Genomic DNA, 23,768 nt, shown 5'->3' on the forward strand with positions numbered 1-23,768 from the left:
AGCTAACAAAGGAAAAAAGGAAATGAAAGAGCATGAAAAATGCACACACACACACATATACAACACACACCACAAAACCACAAGATTGGAAACCATAATACACAAATAAAACACCAGTAAGGTTAAAAAGACAAAACAAAACAACAAATACCCTTGAACTAATTTTACGTTGGCCATCTACCTCTGTGTATGGTTCCTGTCCTTAAATGTGGTTTGTAGATCCAGTGAGACTCCCTTGGAGAAACTAATTTTTCCTTTGTGGTAGGTTGTCAATGGAGATAGCTTCTTGGTTAGGGATAGGAGACGGTCCATTGCCCCATCTCAGCGCTGGGACCATACCTGGTTTGGACCTGTGCATGCTGCCACAGTCTCCAGGAGTTCACGTGTGCATCAGTCCTGTTGTGTCTGGAAGACATGCATCCTTGGTGTCGTCCACCCCCTCTGGCTCTCATGATCTTTCTGCCTTCTCTTCCACAGAGTTCCCTGAGCCCTGAAGGGAGGAAATTAATAGAGACACCCCACTTAGGACTGAGTGTCCAAGATCTCTCACTCTCTGCACAGTGTCCAGTTGTGGGTCTGCGTTTGTTCCCGTCTGCTGTGAGAAGAAGCTTCTCTGATGATGGCAGAGAGACACTGACCAATGAGTATTGCCGAATGTTGTTAGGAGTTGTTTTATTGCCATGTTCCTTTAGCAGAACAACAGTATTTCTTTTTCTCCTGGGCCTGTGGTCTGTCTAGTCCCAGATTCTTGGCTACCCAAACAGTGTCAATCATGGGTTCCATCTCATGGAACAGTTCTCACTGAGAGACATGGGATTGAAAGGGGGACTGATGAATACACAGCCTAGATATTTTAAGAATACCTTAACTTTAAAACAGAAGTAAAAAAAATATTTGTAAAATGCAACTTAAAAGATGTATTGCTATGGAGAAGAGGTTTTGCTTTTGTTTCCATAGGAAACAAGAGGCTGTGGATTTGTTCCAGGTTAAGATGGATCAAGTTTGATCAAGGGCGACGTACTGAACCTTGACAGGAGATATCTATCAACAAAGGTTATAGCTGATCTTCCCAGAACATGGCCATTATCTCAAATTTTCTCAGGGTCTCCATAAGATTACCAGCACCCCCAACCAGTAGGAAGTAGTCTAGAGAACTATGCCCAAATTCCCAAAATATTATTTATGAATGTTTGTTTTCATTTAAGAGGGAGTTGGTTATAAATTGTTATGATGGGAAAAAAGGATAGATTATTTTAAAGAGGGGGGATGTAAAGTAATCTACTTTAATCCAAAAAAACCCTGTTAATCTCAAAATATTTTACATTGGTATGGATTTTAGTTTATTGATACAAATTTAAAATCAATTTTGTTATACTGTATGGATAATTCTACTCTTGTTTAAGGGATTATGTTTATGCAGCTCATTTAAAAATGTAATGTATAATTAAAAATATAGATTAATAGTCATCTAATAGTCAAGCTTATAACCATATTAGTTAGGTTTTCTAGGTATACAAAGATATATTTCAATTAGGTAAGTAATCTTCAAACACTTCAAGGACTTACAGAATATGGCATTTAAAATGTTTTAAGAACTTAGACTTTTCTCGACAGTGAGACACGTCTGCTCCTGGCAACACCAATTACTTCAAAGAGGATGATGGGCATTGAAGAAACATGTTATGGAGATTGCTTTCAATATGGCAAGGCTAGAAATTGCTCTTGCCTGGACTGCTTGACAGTATGTTGTATAAACTGGACATGCAGGACCCACATGAAAGTGACCACTAAACTTTGGCAAAACAAGGCAGGATGCTCCTTCAGGTTCCTGTTTCAGAGAAGAAACTGCTGGACATTCTTCAGGACACAGAGGAAAGAGACTGACAAACTTTGCCAATATAGGAGGGACAGTCCTTCAAATTTCCTGCTTCACTGAAAAGTATGACAGAGAATCTAGGCCTGTAGGCTGAAGATGCCCCAACATTACAGAAGAACTCTGGGTGACTGTCCAGGTAGCCAGGTGTCTCTGTCATTTCTATAGTTTTGGAAGTTGCTTGCAATGCACTTTTTGTTTACTTAAATAATATTACATCCTTTTGGGGTCTTGGATGGAGCTGAAGACTAGATAGTTATTATAGTTTTCCTTAGTTATGATGAAAGATAAATTAGATATGAAACTTTAGATTCACTAAGATAGGGTAAATGATAGAGTATTTTCTCTAATTTTGCCAAATACAAATAGACTGGATATTGTAACTGTAATTCTTACTTGATAACTGTTTTTGTTATATATATAATTTTACTATGTTAAAGTTATGTTAAAGTTAAAATCTTCCTTTTTGATTAGCCTGAAAGGGGGAAATGCTGTGGGGTGGTCTTTCTGTGTGCTGTGAATATGTATTGCTCTCATTGGTTGATACATAAAGCTGATTTGGCCTATACTCAGGCAGAATAAGGCTGTGCAGAAAAGCCAAATGGAGATACAGGAAGAAGGGCAGTCAGGGAGATGCCAGCCAGCTGCCAAGCAAGCAGGATGTGCAGAAATGAGGTAAAAAGCCATGAGCCACATGACAAAGCATAAATAGAAGTATGGGTTAACTTAAATGTAAGAGATAGCTAGTAATAAGCCTAAGCTATCAGCAGAACAGTTATAAATAACATTAAGCTTTTGAGTGGTTATTCTGGAACTGGTGGGTGGGAGAGAACTGTCGGTTCACAGATAGTGGTTGGTTACTTCCACAACATATCTGCAACTATTACACCAGTGTATCATGTAGGCAGATCAACATTGTAGATCAAAGGGTTTGTACAGGGGTTAATATTTAATTTTATCATCTGGTGGTATGCAGAGTACCTTCCATTATCATGAACACTAGTCAGTAGTGGTAAAGGCTCTAGTTAGGAACCAGCTTGATTCCTCCATGTTCAGTGAATTATGTAGGTGTTGTCTTCAGCAATAGGGCCTTGCCATCAGATTGTAGAAAGCAACCAATCGCCTTGGGAATAGCCTGGGTTATTGGAGAAATTATTTTGGCCACTCCACGTAGTTAAAAGGATATTTATTTAATGGCGTAACTCACAAATTAAGTAATGGGTAGGTCGCAGGGTCTGGGGAAGGTGTAACGCAGTCCAGCGGTGTTCTCCGGAGCTCTGCACAGTCAATCTCCACCGGTCAGCGTCCCGGCACCGAGAGAGCGCCCAGAGAGAGCGCTGGCCCATCCAGCTCTCGGGTCACCAGGCGCCTCCCCTCGCCCCGCCTCGTAGGCGTGACAGTTGCCAGAGTCTCAATGGGGGTTGGAACTTCCAGAACCAAGCTGGAATGGCTACCCACTACATCTCCCCCTTTTTGTCTAAATAAGAAGGTTCTAAACTAATACAAGACTATATACAAAGGAATGGTTATCAAATATTGTCCAGAAATAATGAGAGATAATGACCTAGATAAGATGTACTACAACCAATGCAAACAATATCAAGCAAGAAACACATACTAAAATCCAGAGAAGTATAGAGCATAGGTAAACAGCATGTTATAAAGATCATTCAAAGGTGTCCTATCCTAAAGAACCTGAATCTAATACTTAATATGTTCTATCTAAGATATTATATATACTAAGTTGTAACTATAACTGCTAGTCTTCAATCCCATCAAAGACCTGAGAAGGAACATAATGGTACCTGAGAAATGGTAGATGGATGCAAGCAACTTTCGGGAATCTTGCAAAAGTAGACCAAGACAGCTGGCAGCCTGGACAGTCACCTAATGTTTCTCAGCATTGTTGGTGCATTCAAATTGGCTACAGGCCTAGAGTATCTGACAGACCATTTTCAGAAGCAGGATTTCTGAAAGACCATCTTATCCTGTCTTGGCAGAGTACAGTGGTCGCTTTCCTTGTGTCCCGCTTGTCCAGAAAGGAGAGCATTGCATTTGTACTGTCAGCCATCAAGGCAAGGGCAGTTCTTTGCCCAGTAGGCCATTTTGTGCCAAAAGACAAACTTCCAAATGGAAATGTCTTAGAAGCCCAACATTCTCTCGGGATCAATTGGTGCAGCCAGGAGCAATTGTGTCTCACGTCAACAGAATTCTAAGTTATTTAAATGCCATATTCTCCAGGTCTATGAAGTGTTTGAAGATTACCTGTCCATCTGACCTATGTATCTGTAAATCTGGATAACCTAACTAACATAACTATAGAGATGACAGGCATAGGCGACTATAAATCTATAAATCTTATCTATCGAAATAACCTAAGGACTAAGGCTTCACGTAAATAAGGTAAACAGTCTATAAGCAAATGTATGGTGAAGAACGATGACTTCAAAATTGTGACAATACACAAGATATTTATAACAGAGGTAGAAATATATAGTGTGATATGCAATATGACAATAATATTAAATATATATCAATATACCGAATATCCTAAACAGAAGTTATCCCACTTCTGACACCAGCAGGAAGTAGGTGGGACAAGGAGAGAGGAGAATTCTGGGAAGGGAAGGCTGAGAGGGGAGACACTGCAGCCACTGCCAGGACAAGCAGCATGTGAAGACGCTGGTAAGCCACCAGCCACGTGGCAAGGTATAGATTTATAAAAATGGGTTAATTTAAGATAAAAGAACAGTTAGCAAGAAGCCTGCCACGGCCATACAGTTTATAAGTGATATAAGCGTCTGAGTGATTATTTTATACGTGGATTGTGGGACTGCGGGGCTTGGGGAACCTGGAGAGAAGCCCTCCAGCAACACTGGGTTGTTTGGGGATTCACATGGGGCCCCTTTGGCCAACAGTTCAATTACCATACCCCATTCCTTGCTCTGGATTTCACTTGGTGACAGGAGACAGCTAGCTGGGACTTTGTTTTCCCTCTTATGTAGTGATCCCATTTAGATTTCTTTCATGAATGTATATATTTTAAAAAGCATCCACTATAGCAGGTTTCCATAGTTCCTCAAATGGCCTTAGTCAGCTGTCCCTCCCCATATTCCTCCCTTTCCCTGATCTTCCTCCCCTCCCTGTAATCCTCCCATTCCAGTGTCTCTCCTGTTTCTAACTATATATCCTATTTCCTCTTCCTTGGGGGAAATAGAATCTCCCTTCCTTTCTTACTCTATACCTAGCCTCTGTGGTTATTCAAATGACTATCAAATGTTCAAAAGCTAGCATCCACATATGAGGGAATACATGCTGTATTTGTCTTCCTGGATTACTTCATCTAGGACAATTTTTCATTTACTTGTAAATTTCATAATTTTTTAACAGCTGAATAATAATCAATTGTGTAAATGTACCACATTTTCCTGATCCATTCATCTGTTGATGGGCATCTGGGCTTTTTCTAATTTCTGGCTATTATGAATAAAACAATAAAGAACATGGATGAGAAGGTATTTCTGTAGTAGGATGTAGAGCCCTTTGGTATTTTGAATAAAAGTGGCTCCCATAGGCCCATAGGGAGTATCACTAATAGGAAGTGTGGCCTTCTTGGAGGAGGTGTGGCCTTCTTGGAGGAGGTGTGTCACTGGGAGCAGGCTTTGTTTGAGATCTCAGATGCTTAAGGCACACCCAGTGAGACCATCTCTTCCTGCTACTCTCGAATCCAAATGTAAAACTCTCATCTGCCTTTCCAGGACCACGTCTGCCTGCATGCTGCCATGCTTTCCGCCATGATGAAAATGGACGAAACCTCTGAACTGTAAGCCTGCCCCAGTTAAATGTTTTCCTTTATAAGGGCTGCTGTGGTCATGGTGTCTCTTCACAGCAATAGGAACCCTAACTCAGACAATGCCCAAGAGCGGTATAGCTGAATCTTGAGCTAGATCTATTCCCAGCTTCCTGAGGAACCACCACACTGATTTCCACAGTGGCTGTACAAGTTTGCACTCCCACTAGCAAAGGATGAGTGTTCCCCACATCCCTATATCTTCAATATAAGCTTTTACATGTTTTGTTGATCTTGGTCATTCTGATGGCTTTAAGATTAAGTCTTAAGGTACTTTTGATTTGCATTTCCATGATAGTAAAGATTTTGAACACTTTTAATTGTCAGCCACGTGTTTAAGTTTTTGAGAATTCTGTTTAGATCTGTACCCCATTTTTTTTTTTTGAGACAGGGTTTCTCTGTGTAGTTTTGGTGCCTGTTCTAGAGCTTGCTTTGTAGACCAGGCTGGCTTCAAACTCACAGAGATCCACCTGCCTCTGCCTCCCCAGTGCTGGGATTAAAGGCGTGTGCCTGGCTATATACCCCATTTTTAATTAGATTATTTGTTTTGTTTTGTTTTTTGATGTCTAATTTCTTGAATTCTTTATATATTTTGGATGTTAGTCCTATATCAGATGTGTAGTCACTCTGTAGGCTGCTGTTTTGTCCAAATGGTAGTGCCCTTTGCTGTGAAGGACCTCAGTCTCATGAGGTCTCATTTAACAACTGTTGATTTTAGCACCTGTGTTATGGTGTCCTGTGCAGAATGTCTTCTCCTGTACCAGTGAGTTCAGGGCTATTCCCCGCCTTCTCTATCATGTTATGTTGGAGTCTTTGATCCATTTGGAGTTGAGTTTTATGTAGGGCAAACATGTATTTATCTGCATTCTGCTACATTCAGCACCTGTGTGACCCCCACCATTTGTTGGAAATTCTTTTTTTCAGTGTGTATTTTTTGCTTCTGTGTCAAAAGTCAGATGTCTGTAGGTGTGTGGACTTCTATCTAGTTCTTCAATTCAATTCCATTGATCAGCGTGTCTGTATGCCAATACCATGCTGCTTTTATTACTGTAGCTCTGCAGTGTGATTTGCGCTCAGGATGATGATACCTCTATCAGTTGTTTTGTTATTCAGGATTGTTTTAGCTATCCTGGGTATTTTGTGTTTCCATATGAAGTTGGTTATGGTCTTTCAAAGTCTGCAAAGAATTGTGTTGGAATTTTAATGGGGATTGCATTGAATCTGTAGATTGCTTTTGGTAAGATGGCCATTTTTACTGTATTAATCCTACCAATCCATGAGCATGGGAGATCTTTCCATCTTCTTATATCTTCTTCAATTTCTTTCTTCAAAGACTTATAGTTTTTAATCATACAAGTCTTTCACTTTGTTGATTGGAGTTACACTGAGATAATTTATATTATTTGAAGCTATTCTGAAAGGTGTTGTTTCCCTGATTTCTTTCTCAGTCCATTTATCACTTGTATATAGGAAGGATACTAATTTTTGTGTGGTAATTTTGTATCCCACTATTTTTCTGGAAGTATTTATCAGCTGTACAATTTTTCTGGTGGGATTTTTTATGGTCATTTACATATAAAGTCATATCATCTGCAAATAAAGGGAGGCAGAGGCAGGTGAATCTCTGTGTGTTCAAGGCCAGCCTGGTCTACAAAGTGAGAAATAAGACAATTGAAGGAGATCAAGATACAATTAGAAAAGGAAGAAGCCAGCGTCCCTCTAATTGTCTTATTTCTCTAGCTAAGACTTCAGATACTGCATTGACGAGGTATGGAGATAGTGTTGTCCTGTCTGTGCCCTTGTCTAAATCACCTTTATTATGTTGAGCTCTGTATTTTCCTTTGTTTGTTGGGTCTTTGTGTGGTTTAGGTATCAGGGTAATTATGGTCTCTTAAAACAAAGTAGGCAGTGTCCCTTCTGTTTTTATTATAATTTGAAGAGTATTGGGATTAAATCTTCCTTGAAGGTCTGATAGAATTCTGTGCTGAACCAATTTTTTTTTTTTTTGGTTGGTAGATTTTTGATTACTGCTTCTATTTCACTAGGGATTATGGATCGGTTTAAGTCACTTATCTAATCTTGATTTAACTTTGGTAGGTCATTTATATCAAGAAATTTATACACTTCTTTTAGGTTTCATGGAGGACAGGTTTTTAAAGGATGTCCTATGATTCTCTGGAGTTCCCCAGTATCTGCTATTATGTCTCCCTTTTCCTCTCTAATTTTATTAATTTGAATGTCTCTCTACCTTTTAGTTAATGTGGCTAAGAGTTTGTCAGTCTTATTGATTTTCTCAAACAACCAACTCTGTTTCATTGATTCTTCAGATTTTTGTTATTGTTTCTATTTTATTGATTCCAATCCTGTAGCTGGAGTTTTCTCCAGTCCTGCCTGGCCCAGAGCTGTTCAAACCCAACCAAGTAAACACAGAGACTTATATTGCTTACAAACTGTATGGCCACAGCAGGCTTCTTGCTAACTGCTCTTATATCTTAAGTCAAACCATTTCTATTAATATATAAGTTGCCAGGTGGCTCGTGGTTTACCAGTATCTTAACATCTTCTCATGGCGGTGGCTGGCAGCTTCTCTCTGACTCAGCCTTCCTGTTCCCAGAAATCTCTTCTCTGCTTGTCCTGTCTATACTTCCTGCCTGGCTACTGGTCAATCAGTGCTTTATTTATTAACCAATCAGAGCAACACATTTAACAAACAGAACATCCCATAGCACTTCCCCTTTTCTTTTTTTTTTCAAAAAGGAAGGTTTTAGTTTTCACATAGTAAAATTACAGATAACAAAACAATTATCAAGCAAAAATTACAGTTAGACTGTCTAGTCTATTTATAATATCTAGTCTATTTGTACTTGGCAAAATTAAAGAAGATATCCTATCTATCCTATATTTGTGAGTCTAAGATTTCATATCTAACTTATCTTTTATCATAACTAAGGAAAATTGTAATTATCTAGTTTCAACTACATCAAAGACCTCAGACGGATATAATATTATCTGGAAATGGGAGAAGGATGCAAGCAACTTTCGGGAATCTTGCAGGGTAGACAGAGACAGTTGGCAGCCTGGACAGTCACTTAATGTTCCTTTGTAAAATTGGGGCATCTGTCTTTAGCCCACAGGCCTAGAGTCTCTCATTCATTTCTCTCTGTGTCCTGTAGAATGTCTGGCAGTTTCCTCTGCAAAGCAGGAACCTGAAGGAACATTTTGCCAAGCAAAGTTCAGTGGTCATCTTCCAATGGGTCCTGCATGTCCAGTTGATCAAGCAATCCAGGCAAGAACAGTTTCTTGCCCAAATGGCTATTTTTGCCAAGGTGAAGATAAACTCCATATGGAGTGTCTTCAATGCCTATCTTCCTTTTTGAAGTAAATCGGTGCTGCCAGGAGTAGACATGTCTCATTGTCCAGAAAGTTTAAATTTTAAAAAATATTTTAAATGCCATATTCTGTAGGTCTTTGAAGTCTTTGAAGACTACCTATCTGTCTGAAATATATCTATACATACCTGGAAAACTAAACTAACATGGCTACAAGTATGATTATCATAGATGACTAATTATTGATCTATTTCTTAATTATCCACTACAATTTTAAATGATCTGTACAAACATAATACCTTAAGCAAGAGTAGAAATATACACACAGTATAACAAAATTAACTTTAAATTTGTATCAATGAACTAAAATCTATACCAATGTAAAACATTTCAAACAAGTTGTTGCTCTTTAAAAGTAGGTTCATTAATCTACCCTTTCATCTTATCAAAGTGACAGCCTACAGAATGGGAAAAGGTCTTCACCAACCCCACATCTGACAGAGGGCTGATATCCAGAATATATAAAGAACTCAAGAAATTAAACATCAAAATGCCCAACAGTTCAATTAAGAAATGGGTTATAGAACTAAACAGAGAATTCTCAACAGAGGAAGCTCAAATGGCTGAAAGACATTTAAGTAATTGCTCAACATCCCTAATCATCAGGCAAATGCAAATCAAAAAGACTCTGAGATACCAACTTACACCTGTCAGAATGGCTAAGATCAAAAACACTGAAGACAGCTTATGCTGGAGAGGATGTGGAGCTAGGGGAACTCTCTTCCACTGCTGGTGGGAATGCAAGATTGTACAACAACTTTGGAAATCAATATGGCGCTTTCTTAGAAAATTGGGATCAATCTACCTCAAGACCCAGCTATACCACTATTGGGCATATACCCAAGGAATGTTCAGTCATACCACAAGGGCACTTGTTCAGCTATGTTCATATCAGCATTGTTTGTAATAGCCAGAACCTGGAAACAACCTACATGCCCTTCAACTGAAGAATGGATACATCTTATCATATTTATATCATATCCCCTTTTTTCTTTAGAAAGAGATTGTATTTATAATCAACCTGTTTTTAATAAAAATATTGGTTTTTCTCTGTCCCACACCAGAGGGCTCTTCTGATTTGGGACACAGGAATCTCTTAACCTTTTCTTTTAGCAATATGCCTGGGTTTAGAGAAGGAGTGAGCCAATTCCATCTCCAAAGCCAGCTTGGTATATTTGGGAATTTTGGGCATAGCTTCTTCTACTACTTCCTGCTGAAGGGGGGGGCACTGTATCTTATGGGGACAGACAGAAAATTTTAGGATTAAGAAGTAGTCCATGAAGAAGTATTGTTTGAGCCAATTGCCTTGAAACCATTTTGGATATTGGAACATTTGGGCCATGGTATCACCAGAGAACTTTCAGGTGTCTTGGCTGGTCAAACCTGAAGTATCTTAATCTGGAACAAATCCATAGCTCTGGCTTTCTGTGGAAACAAAAGCAGAGCCTCCTTTCCAAAGCAACATATCCTTACATCTAAATTTTGAAGTCAAGGTATGACTTTAAAATATACATATTTGTTTAACTCAACAGCTTTTACAATCAAATATACACCATATAAACAAACAGAAAGAAAAAAACCACATGATCATCTCCTTAGATGCTGAAAAAGCCTTTGACAAAATCCAACACCCCTTCATGATAAAGATCTTAGAAAGATCAGGAATACAAGGAACATTTCTAAACATAATAAAAGCAATTTATAGCAAGCCAACAGCAAGCATCAAATTAAATGGAGAGAAACTCAAAGTGATACCACTAAATTCAGGAACAAGACAAGGCTGTCCACTCTCCCCATATTTATTCAATATAGTACTAGAAGTTCTAGCTAGAGCAATAAGACAACAAAAGGAGATCAAAGGGATACAAATTGGCAAGGAAGAAGTCAAACTTTCACTATTTGCAGATGATATGATAGTATACATAAGTGACCCCAAAAACTCTACCAGGGAACTCCTACAGCTGATAAACTCCTTCAGTAAAGTGGCAGGATACAAGATCAACTAAAAAAAAAATCAGTAGCCCTCCTATACACAAATGATAAAAGGGCTGAGAAAGAAGTCAGAGAAACATCACCCTTTACAATAGCCACAAATAATATAAAATACCTTGGATAACACTAACTAAACAAGTGAAGGACCTTTTTGACAAGAACTTTAAATCTCTAAAGAAAGAAATTGAAGAAGATATCAGAAAATGGAAGGATCTCCCATGCTCATGGATAGGTAGCATTAACATAGTAAAAATGGCAATCTTACCAAAAGTAATCTACAGATTCAATGCAATCCCCATCAAAATCCTAACACAATTCTTCACAGACTTGGAAAGAAAAATACTCAACTTCATATGGAAAAACAAAAGACCCAGGATAGCTAAAAGAATCCTATACGATAAAGCAACCTTTGGAGGCATCACCATCCCTGACCTCAAACTCTACTATAGAGCTATAGTAATAAAAACAGCTTGGTACTGGTATAAAAACCGACATAAGGACCAATGGAATCGAACTGAAGACCCTGACATTAATCCACGCACATATGAACACCTGGTTTTTGACAAAGGAGCCAAAACTATACAATGGAAAAAAGAAAGTATCTTCAACAAATGGTGTTGCATAACTGGATGTCAATATGTAAAAGATTACAAATAGATCCATATCTGTCACCATGCACAAAACTCAAGTCCAAGTGGATCAAAGACCTGAACATAAATCCAGTTACACTAAACTTAATAGAAAAGAAAGTAGGAAGCACTCTTGAACGCATTGGCACCGAAGACCATTTCCTAAATAAAACACCAACAGCACAGACCCTGAGCACAACAATTAATAAATGGGACTCTCGAAACTGAGAAGCTTTTTCAGGGCAAAAGACACAGTCAATAAGACAAAAAGACAGCCAACAGAATGGGAAAAGATCTTCACCAACCCCACATCTGACAGAGGATTGATCTCCACAGTATATAAAGAACTCAAGAAACTAGACATCAAAATACTGAACAGTCCAATTAAAAAATGGGCTAAAGAGCTAAACAGAGAATTCACAAAACAAGAACTACAAATGGCTGAAAGACATTTAAAGAAATGCTCAACATCCTTAATCATCAGAGAAATGCAAATCAAAATGACTCTGAGATACCACCTTACACCTGTCAGAATGGCTACGATCAAAAACACCAATGACAGTCAATGTTGGAGAGGATGTGGAGCAAAGGGAACACTCCTCCACTGTTGGTGGGAATGTAAACTTGTACAACCACTGTGGAAATCAGTATGGCGGTTTCTCAGAAAATTAGGAATCTAACTACCTCAAGACCCAGCCATCCCACTCTTGGGCATATACCCAAGGAATGCTGATTCATACCATAAAGATACATGCTCAGCTATGTTCATAGCAGCACTATTTGTAATAGCCAGAACCTGGAAACAACCTAGATGCCCGTCAACGGAAGAATGGATGAAAAAAATGTGGTACATATATACAATGGAGTACTACTCAGCAGAGAAAAACAATGAAAGCATGAAATTTGCAGGCAAATGGATGGAAGTAGAAAAAAATCATCCTGAGTGAGGTAACCCAAACCCAGAAAGACAGTCATGGTATGTACTCACTCATAAGTGGATTCGAGATATAAAATAAAGAACAATCAGACCACAACCCATAGAACCATGGAGGCTATATATATAGCATGGAGGTCCCTAGGACGACTGTGGCTTATAATAAATTTCAGTTTTACTCAATTATTGAAAAAAAAATAGCCAAATGAATGGAAACACATGAACTATGAACCAAAGGCTGAGGTGCCCCCACCTGGATCAGGCCCTCTGAATAGGTGAGACAGTTGATTGGCTTGATCAGTTTGGGAGGCAACTAGGCAGTGGGACCAAGTCCTGTGCTCATTGCATGAGTTGGCTGTTTGAAACCTGGAGCTTATGCAGGGACGCTTGGCTCAGTCTGGGAGGAGGGGACTGGACCTGCCTGGACTGAGTCTACCAGGTTGATCGCAGTCCTCAGGGGGAGGATTTGCCCTGGAGGAGGTGGGAATGGGGGGTAGACTGGGGGTAAGGGGAGGGTGTGAGAGGGAGGAGAATAGGGGAACCCATGGCTGATATGTAGAACTGAATGGTATTGTAAAATAAAATAAATTAAAAAAAAATAAAAAAAAATAAAAAAGAATTCAGGTCCTCCGCAAGAGTCAGACATGCTCTTAACCACTGAGCCTTTTCTCCAGCCCCTTGATGACTTAGTTCATATATTACCTATTAATTGCTCACTAATTATACAAATGTATAATTAAACGACAAAATATTTTAAAAAAAATCCAAAGACAACACACTCCAGATTCTCTGTGTAATATCCATCTTTACATGCTTATTTTTATACTACCTTTACTGTCTCTTTAAATACTTTATTTTTAAAAACTATTTCTTTATATAACTGTATATATTTCTTTTTCTCTCTTCCAAGCCTGTGTACATTTTTACACACATTGTAAAGCACTTAAAGTCTTGTTCCATCTGAATCTGTCTTATTGTGAATCTCTTGTTTTAAACTGCACTATTTCTAAGACTGAAACAGCCACTGTGGCTGCTGGCTCTGTGTACCTCAGCTTCCCAACATGGCGGTGGTACAGTTTACTGCTAGCTCTGGGTCTGGAGCCATGTGTACCATCAACTATCAGAAGTAGTTCTATCAAAGCAGCGTGTAGCCCAGAAACTGTTATTTTTTGTACTAGCAAAGGCTAAATCTGCCACACAGCAGCAGTGTAATGTGACTTGGAGATGCCTCCTTCCTGCCATACTGCCAGTCAAACTCTCACGCCATGAACCTTCCACAGTAGCTCAAACCCATAGGCTGCCACTAACTTTGAGAGAGCTAACTAGGAAGCTGTTTTTAGCTCCATTTTATAATCTTGTTTCTCAGGTTTCAGGTGGAAACTCTTATGCTGTGGGATGGTTTGTATGTCAAATGCTCTGATTGGTCAATAAATAAAACACTGATTGGCCAGTGGCCAGGCAGGAAGTATAGGTGGGACTAACAGAGGAGAATTGAGAGAACAGGAAGGTGGGAGGAGTCACTGCCAGCCACTGCCAGGACAAGCAGCATGTGAAGACGCTGGTAAGCCACCAGCCCCGTGGCAAGGTATAGATTTATGGAAATGGGTTAATTTAAGATATAAGAACAGTTAGCAAGAAGCCTGCCACGGCCATACAGTTTGTAAGCAATATAAGTCTCTGTGTTTACTTGGTTGGGTCTGAGCGGCTGTGGGACTGGCGGGTGACAAAGATTTGTCCTGACTGTGGGCAAGGCAGGAAAACTCTAGCTACACTCTTGCTAACCCGTTGGATGCCATTTGTTGCTAGAGTTTTCCCCAGTCCTGCCTGGCCCACAGTCAGGACAAATCTCTCTCACCCACCAGGCCCGCCAGCTGTTCAAACCCAACCAAGTAAACACAGAGACTTATATTGCTTACAAACTGTATGGCCACAGCAGGCTTCTTGCTAACTGTTCTTATATCTTAAATCAAACCATTTCTATTAATGGATAAGTTGCCAGGTGGCTCGTGGCTTACCGGTATCTTAACATCTTCTCAAGGCGGTGGCTGGCAGCATCTCTCTGACTCAGCTTTCCTGTCCCCAGAATTCTCTTCTCTGCTTGTCCTGCCTATACTTCCTGCCTGGCTACTGTCCAATCAGTGCTTTATTTATTAACCCATCAGAGCAACACATTTAACATATAGAAAATCCCATAGCACAATCCTGCATTTGATTATTTCTTCCATCCACTTCTTTTGGTTGTTATTTCTGCTTTTTATTCTAGATCTTTCAGGTGTGTTGTCAAGTTACTAGTATGATTCTCTCTTTGATTCTCTCTCTCTCTCTCTCTCTCTCTCTCTCTCTCTCTCTCTCTCTCTCTCTCTCAGCACTTGGTGCTCTGAACTTGTCTCTTAGAACTGCCTTCATTGTGCCCCACACACTTTAGTGTGTTGTGTTTTCATTTTCATTCATTTTTATCTTGACTCATTTTTCATTCAGTAGTGAGTTGTTTGGTTTCCATGAATTTATACATTTCTGTTATTGTTGATATCCAGCTTTAATTCATGGAAGTCAGATAAGATGCAGAGTGTTATTTCAATTTTCTTGTATCTCTTGATACTTAGTGTCTAAATATGTGATTAATTTAGGAGAAAGTTTCATGAGATGCAGAGAAGGTATATTCTTTTTTGTTTCAGTGAAATGTTCTGTAAATATCTCCGAGAATATCCAGCATTCTGTTTAGTTTTTGTCTGGATGACCTGTCCATTGGTGACAGTTGGGTATTGAAGTCTCCCACTATCACTGTGTGAAGGTCAATATGTGATTTTAGCTGTAGTAGTGTTTCTCTCTTGTGTTCATTGCATAAGTGTTAGAATTGTGAAATCTTCTTTGTGGATTTTCCCTTTGCTGAGTACGCCATGTCCTTTCTCGTCTCTTCTGCCCAGCTCTGTCTTGAAGTCTGTTTTGTCAGATATTAAAATAGCTACACCTGCTTGCTTGTTGGGTCTACTTGCTTGGAATATCTTCTTCCATCCTTCTATTCTGAGGTGATGTCTGTCATTTCTGGTAAGATGTATTTCTGGGATACAGAAGAAAGATGGATGCTGTTTTCTGACCAATCTGTTAGTTTGTGGCCTTTTATTGGGGGAATTGAGACCATTAGTATTGAGAGTTATCAATGAGTAGTATTTATTGATTCCTGTTATTTTGTTGTTTATCGTGTGTGCCTCCCTCCTTTGATTTGCTGGTCTAGGGTTATTTATTATTTGTGTTTTCTTGGGTGTGGTTAACCTGTTCAAATTGAAACTTTTCTTGTGCCTTCTGTAGAGCTGGATTGGTAGACACTGCTTAAATTTGGTTTCATCATGGAATGCTTTTCTTTCTGTCTATTGTGATTGATAGTTTTGTCTGAGTTGGCATCTGTGGTCTCTTAGAGTTTGTAGAACATGTCTAGGCCCTTTAGGCTTTTAGAGTTTCCATTGAGAATTTGAGTGTTATTCTAATGGGTCTGCCTTTACATGTTATTTGGTCTTTTCCCCTTACAGCTTTTAGTGTTCTTTGTTCTATATGTTCAGTGTTTTATTATGTGCCATAGGGAATTTATTTTCTGGTTTAGTCTATTTGGTGTTCCATATGCTTCTTGCATCTTGATAGCTGTCCCCTTCTTTAGGTTAGGGAAATTTTCTTCTATGACTTTATTTTTATTTTTTTCGAGACAGGGTTTCTCTGTGTAGCTTTGTGCCTTTCCTGGAACTCGCTTTGGAGACCAGGCTGGCCTCGAACTCACAGAGATCCGCCTGGCTCTCCCTCCCAAGTGCTGGGATTAAAGGCATGCACCACCACTGCCCAGCATATGATTTTATTGAAACTGTGTGTGTGTGTGTGTGTGTGTGTGTGTGTGTGTGTGTGTGTGTGTGTGTGTGTCTTTAGCCTGAATTTCATCCCTTTCCTCTATTCCCTTTATTCATAGATTTAGTCTTTTCATAGTGTCCCAGATTTCATGGATGTTTTGTGCCTGATTTTTTTTTTTTAGATTTAATGTTTTCTTTGTCTGAGGTATCCATTTATTCTATCTTGTCTTCAGCACCTGAGATTCTTTCTTCCATATCCTTCCTTGTACTCTATTGGTGAGGCTTACCTAATTTGTTTGACTTCCTAAATTTTTCATCTGAAGTTTTACCTTGGTTTGAGTTTTCTTTGGTTGAGTTTCCATTTCTATTTTCATGTATTGAATTTTTTTTATAATTTCATTCCACTCCTTGTTTGTGTTTTCACAGACTTCATTAAGGAATTTATTCATGTCCTCTTTAAGGTCCTTGATCATTTCATAAGAGCTGTTTTGAAGACCTTGTATTGGGTTTCAGCTAGATTGCATTTCTCAGTAGGGTTGCTGGGCTCTAATGGATGCATAGTGTCCTGGCTGTTGTTGATTGTGTTTTTATGCTAGTTGAAAGGTGTCTAGGCATCTGGGGTTGGAATAATTGAGGTCATTTTAGATGTTGACATCTGGTCTTGTCTTTGTTGAGTAGTTGTTCCATTCCTTGGTTTCTGTTGCATTCTCTGGATCTTAGGAAAGTGTGAAGTGGTGGGTTGCCTGGTAAGGGGCATTCTGCAGCTGATGGATGGCAGAGAGGAATGGAAGGGGGCAGGCAATAAGACTAAGAGGGGCTTCAGGAAGAGGTAAGGGGAACCTGGGTGCACCTAGAAGCAGGATCCCTAGGGAGCTGGAGGTATGATAGGAAGAGGGGATCCTACCAGTATGTTGGGTAGACAGGAATGAAAGGGCTAGGGGACCCTGGGTCTGAACCAAGAGTTGGAGTCTCCAGGGAACGGAGTTGAGGTAGGGGAGGGGCTCCTGTCATCAGGCTGTCCTTGGGCTGAGGGCAGGAATGGAGAAATGTGATAGAGGACAGGAAGGATAGTGTGGGTCACCGACCTGAGTCCCTGCAAAGTGTGGTCACTGAGGATCCCAGGTAGAAAGTGTTTCTAGGTATTGGTGGCTAACACCAAGTATTGGGGGTGAGGAGCTGGGTCTTCCAAGCCAGGTTTGGAGGAGTCCCTGGGGAATAACAGTATGGAGGGTGGAGGGGCCCCTGTAGCACGCTGCTACAGCAGTGGGGAGGAGACTGAGTGAAGTAAAGTGGTGGACAGGGAGGAGAGGAGAATCACTTTGCTACCTGCACGGCAGAATACTTAGGTGGAAGCCCCATATTGGCCCCATCTCTTTCTCTGCCCAGGCCCCACCCCTGAGAAAGCCTGCCAAGCAGGGGCTCCACCCCTGGAGGGCATTGAAGGTCCAGCTCATAGACTTGCCTGTAGATGAAATTCTAAACAGTCTTAGTAAATAAGAAACACAGAGCCAAATACAGAGGTAATAGCCAAAGAGATCAGAGCAATAGCCACAACTAGCTTTAGCTTACCACCAGAAGTTGCTTTCCTAGAGAGAGCTCTTCTTCCTGTCTGACTTGTCTTTCTGTTGCCTTTCTGTTCTGCCTTCTTATTGGCTCTAAAACCAACCACATGACTTCCTCATCACTGCCTGTCTATATAGATCTCCAGGTCTCTATGGTTGGTACTGGAATTAAAGTTTTATGTCACCACGTTTGGTTGTGTCCTTGACCACACAGAGACTCTGCCTGCCATGTGATTGGATTAAGGGCATGTGCCACCACCGCCTGACTCTGCTTGTGGCTCACTATGACCTCTGATCTCCAGGCAAACTTTATTTATTAACATACAAATAAAATATCACATTTCAGCACAAATAAAATATCACCATATTTCCCCTTTCTATTATAATAAAAAGAAAAAAGGAAAAAGTTATAATTAATATAAGTAAAACTATATATAATAAGTACAATAAGTATATACAATATATACAAGCAATAAATGCCTAAACAATGTCTAGTCCATTTGCATTTGACAGACTCAGAGAAAATATTCCATTATCTATCCTATTTTGGTAAGTCCAAAATGTACCTGGTTCACTTTCCATCCTAACTTATATTACTAACAGAACTATCTTATAATATCTTTCAAATTTATACACTTACATCTCTTAAGTTAGTTTCTTTTCTGAAATTCTTAATAAGAAAAACTATAACTATCTAATCTTTAACTATAACTATATAATCTTCAACTCACTATAACTATCTAATTTTCAACTAACTATAACCATAACCATCTAATCTTTAACTCCCTCAGAGATCCAAGAAGGAAATAATATTACCTAAAAACAACAACAACAAAAAAAACAGGAAGTGCACGCAAGCAGTTTCCAAAAAAAAAAAAAAAAGTGAGTTGACAGAAACAGCCAGCTGCATGGACAGTCACCTGAGGTTTCTCCGCAATATTGGGGCATCATCTTCAGCCTATAGGCTTGGTGTATCTGACAGACTCATTTGTGAAGTAGGATGTACACAAGGCCTATATTTCAACCTCACATTTGGTGAGAGTAGTCCATGTACCAGAAACTCCTGAATTCCACTAGTGTCCTGTCATGATTCAGGATTTTAAATTCTGGAAATTGTTGATGTTTTTGGAATTTAGCTGTTCATTCTTCTTGTCTTGTGAGTGGTTTCATCTCGGCATCCCGTTCTTCTCTGCATCCCATTCTTCTCAGCTTGTGGGTGGCTTTATCTCTTTTATTAAATGCTAGTCTATCATTGGGAGGTTAGACTCCATCAGCTTAGTTATTCTTTCAAGAATAACTATTTCAGCTGTTGTTCCACTACACACCAGAAGCTATTGGTCCACTGTCTGTTCAGCTGCCTTCGAAGAAAGGGGCACTGTACCTTTTCCAGATTGCAAAGGCCACTTCAGGGATGGTGCCATATTGTCCTGGCCTCAGAGGATGCCTGTTGCTAAAACCACAACCACATTTGTCTTGGTAAGAATCGTAGTCCTTTGTTTCGTGTTCTATCTGTCCATTTTGTCCTGTTGATTAGCAGTTGATGCGAGGACACTTTGTTGTCCAGTGGCTAACTTTTGCCACAATGAAAGTTAAGTCCATATGCAGTTTTTCTTCAATGCCTATATCTTCTCTGAAGTAGATTGGTGCTGCCAGGAGCTGACATGTCTCATAGTCATAAAAAAGAAAAAAATCTAAGTTATTAAAACATTTTAAATGCCATATTCTATAGATCTCTGAAAGACTTGAAGATGACCTGTCTATCCAAAATATATCTGCTCGACCTTGAAAACATACCTATTATGAACACAAGTTCGATTGTAATGTCTAACTACTAACTTTTATTCTTTGTATCCTAATAGTTGGTAATAATAACATTCAAGGATCAGCATATTGCATTACATTGTTAAATGAACTGTATAGGTACAATATCTTGAACAAGATTAGAAATATACATACAGCATTTTCTAACAATCTCAATCTCATTATATATAATTTGCATACAATATACAAAAATCCAATCCAATGTAAAGTATTTTTTAAAAAGATTTACTTATTATGTATACAGTGTTCTGTCTGTATGTATGACTGCAGGCTAGAAGAGGGCACAAGATCTCGTTACAGATGGTTGTGAGCCACCATGTGGTTGCTGGGAATTGAACTCATGACCTCTGGAAGAACAGTCAGTGCTCTTAACCCCTGAGCCATCTTCTCCAGCCCCAATGTGAAGTATTTAAAACTAGTAACTGTCTTTTAAAAGTAGATTCAATAATATATCTTTTTATCTATATTGTATCTATATCTTCTCTTTACTTTTCAAAGTAGATTCAATAATCTACCCTCTATTCTATCATTTCTATGTATCTTTTTTAAAAACAAGAACCTTATATCTAATCTCCTTTGCTTAGCCCTTTTCCTAACCATTAACAATAACTTGTAACCAACCCTCCTAAAAATTAAAATTATCCTAAACAATTAAAATTATCCCAGACCCAAACCCACTGAAAGACCAAAAACCTCCTGCCCCACACTACCTCTTTGGGAATGTGGGTGTTGTGTTCTTAAAATTGCTTCCTGCTGGTTGTGGGCAAAGGCATCTTTTTTATTCTGAAAAGAAAAAAATTGGGTTAATTGTCAAATTCTATGAAAGGTAGCTATATCATTTGTTGTCCAGTTTCTGCACAATGCTTATGTTCAGCGCTTATCTCAAGTCCTTGTTCAAGTAGTCTGTGAAACTGGATCATCTCAGCTAACCATCTCAAAATTGCTCTGAGCAGTTTGTAGTCCAAAGCTGATCTGTGGATGATGTTTGTCAGCTTAGTGGTATTATTATTGTCCACATGGAATCGTTGTTGTGGGGCTCCATCACCTTTTGGAGACTTTAAGTTTGATGTTAGGCCTGGTCATTATTCCCTGCAGAGAACTGATAGAGACTCGAACACAAAAACATGTATAGGCAGCTAATTGAAGCCTTTTTTTCTAGAATTAGTAAGTACTCTATATGACCATTAATATCTTAACAAAGTTTAAAATATACATATATATGTATTAATCTTGTAAATTTTGATATAAAATTCATACTTTAAGAAAAGTTTAAAGAATCAGAATAGAATTAAAGAATTGAGATTAGTAGCAATAAAATAGTTCTTTAATTTTTTTGTTTGTTTGTTTTCTCCTGTGCCATAACAGAAGATGGCTCTTTCTTCTGGTATGATACAGAGAGTTTGCATTTTCCTTTTTAACAACATGCTTGGGTTTAAAGAAGGAGAGAACCATTCTCCAACTCCAAAGCCAGCTTTAATTTTTAATTGAACTGGGACTACAAGAAGACCATTTGCGTTAAATGTCTTTAGAGAAGAGCAGAAACAAACATTTAGGAAGACTTAATGAAATTTTATAGATGATATACCAATAGGCCAATTTACTCTTTTTCTTGGGATATTTTTTCTAGATGATTTGTCCTTTTTATTCAGATGTCTCATTTGTTCAATGTTCTTCATATTCCTTAGCCTTCATTCTCCTGAAAGACAAAAACAAAAACCTTTCCCCAAGACTAACTTTGGGGAGGTTCCCTTTTGGCAAGTTATATCTGATGAAAGAAAAGGCACATGTTAATGGTATAAGTTAGTTTAAATGGATGGTCATGCTGGTTGATGAACTATCACCTCTTCTAATTAAGAGGTCCCTCTTATTCAAATAGAAACTTTATCAATTTTGATGGTATCCACAGCTTATCTTCTCCTGTAGAAACAAAAGCAAAACCTTATTCCCAACATAACACTTATCTTGTTTTCCATTCTGAGGTCAGCACATCCTTAAGTATATAGGCTGATTTAATTCTGTAGTTTTTTTCTATTATCCAATGTCTCTCCACAGCTGTTGTTCCTTTCTCATTAGTATTGAGAAAATTCAAAGGTAATAGAGCATTATGCAATCGATTTCTGGAGGGTTTGTTACCCCTTTCTGTTTATTTAGCATATCCTTTAGAGATATATTTGATCTTTCTATAACTGCTTGGCCTGTAGGATTATGTGGTATACCTGTAATATGCTTTATATTGTAATAAAGCAAAAAACTGTTTCATTTTACCAGAGACATATGCTAGAGCATTGTCATTTTTAATTTGTGCAGGTATACCCATGATGGCCATAACTTCTAGCAAATGAATGATTACAGAATCAGATTTTTCAGAACTCATACAGTTGCCCATTGAAATCCTGAATAAGTATCAATGGTATGGTGTACATATTTCAGTTTTCCAAATTCTGCAAAGTGAAACACATCCATCTGCCAGATTTCATTCCCCTGAGTACCCTTTGGGTTACATCCTGCTGGTAATGGAGTCTGATTGCAAAAGGAACAAGTAGGACATTTCCTTACAATTTCCTTGGCTTGTTGCCAGGTTATGGAAAAATCCTTTTTTAAACATTTACTATTTACATGATTTTTTTAAATGAGATTCCAAGGTCTTCAGCACATTTCCTATCAATAATTTATCAATCTCATCATTACCTTGTGCTAGAGGGCCTGGCAGACCCGTATGAGATTGGATGTGAGTAATTATATATATATATATATTTATATAATTTATAAATCTATAATATATTTTGTTTTTTTTTTTTTTTTTTTATGTGTATATATTGTATATATATATATATATATATATATATATATATGGATGCTTCCTATTACTGATTATATCTTGTAACTGAATAAATAGTGAAGTTAATTCTGACTCATCAGGGATAAATTCTGCAGTCTCAATATGTAATACCACTCTTTCAGCATACTGAGAGTCAGTTACTATGATGAGAGGTTCTGAAAAATCCATTAATACCAACAGAATAGCACACAGTTCTGATTTTTGAACTGAATTATAAGGACTTTGAACCACTTTACTTAAATTTTCTGATTTATAACCTGCCTTTCCTTTTTGGTTTGCATCTGTATAAAATGTACAAGCTCCAGATTTGGGTGTTTCCTGTACAATGTGTAGCAAAATTCAATCTGCCCTCTTTATAAGTTCAATTCTATTGCTTTTGGGATATTTGCTGTTAATTTCTCCCAAAAAATTATTGCAAGCTCTTTGCCAAGGTTCACTTTCTGCCCATAATTTTTCAAGGTCCTCCTTAGTTAAAGGTATGATCATTTTTGCTGGGTCTATTCCTGCTAATTGACAAAGTCTCAATTTTCCTTTCAAAATCAAGTCAGAGATTTTTTTTCCCACATAAGTTTTTAATTTTTATTCTGTTTTTTTTTTTTGGTAAAAATATCCATTCCAATAAAATATCTTCCCTCTGCATTAAAATTTCTGTAGGAGAATGCCTAGAGGGTAAAATAACCAAAATGCAATCCAGCTTTGGATCGACATGATCCAAGTGTCCTTCCTGTACTTTCTTTTCTACCAAGGCCAATTCTTTCTCAGCTTCAGGTGATAATTCTCTTGGACTGTTTAAGTCCTTGTCACCTTCTAAGGTTTTGAACTAATTACTCAGTTCATCATTTTTTTACCCCAACAATAGTTTGTAGATGAGAAATGTCTCTAAATAATCTTTGAAAGTTATTAAGAGTCTGTAATTGATCTCTCCTAATTTGTACCTTTTGGGGTCTAATTTTTTTGTAGACCTATTTTATATCCTAAATAATTAATAGAATATCCTCTTTGTATCTTTTCAGGAGCAATTTGTAACCCCCAGCAAGGCAAATTTTTCT

This window comes from Peromyscus leucopus, chromosome 4, assembly GCF_004664715.2.
Source record: "Peromyscus leucopus breed LL Stock chromosome 4, UCI_PerLeu_2.1, whole genome shotgun sequence".
Taxonomy (NCBI): domain Eukaryota; kingdom Metazoa; phylum Chordata; class Mammalia; order Rodentia; family Cricetidae; genus Peromyscus; species Peromyscus leucopus.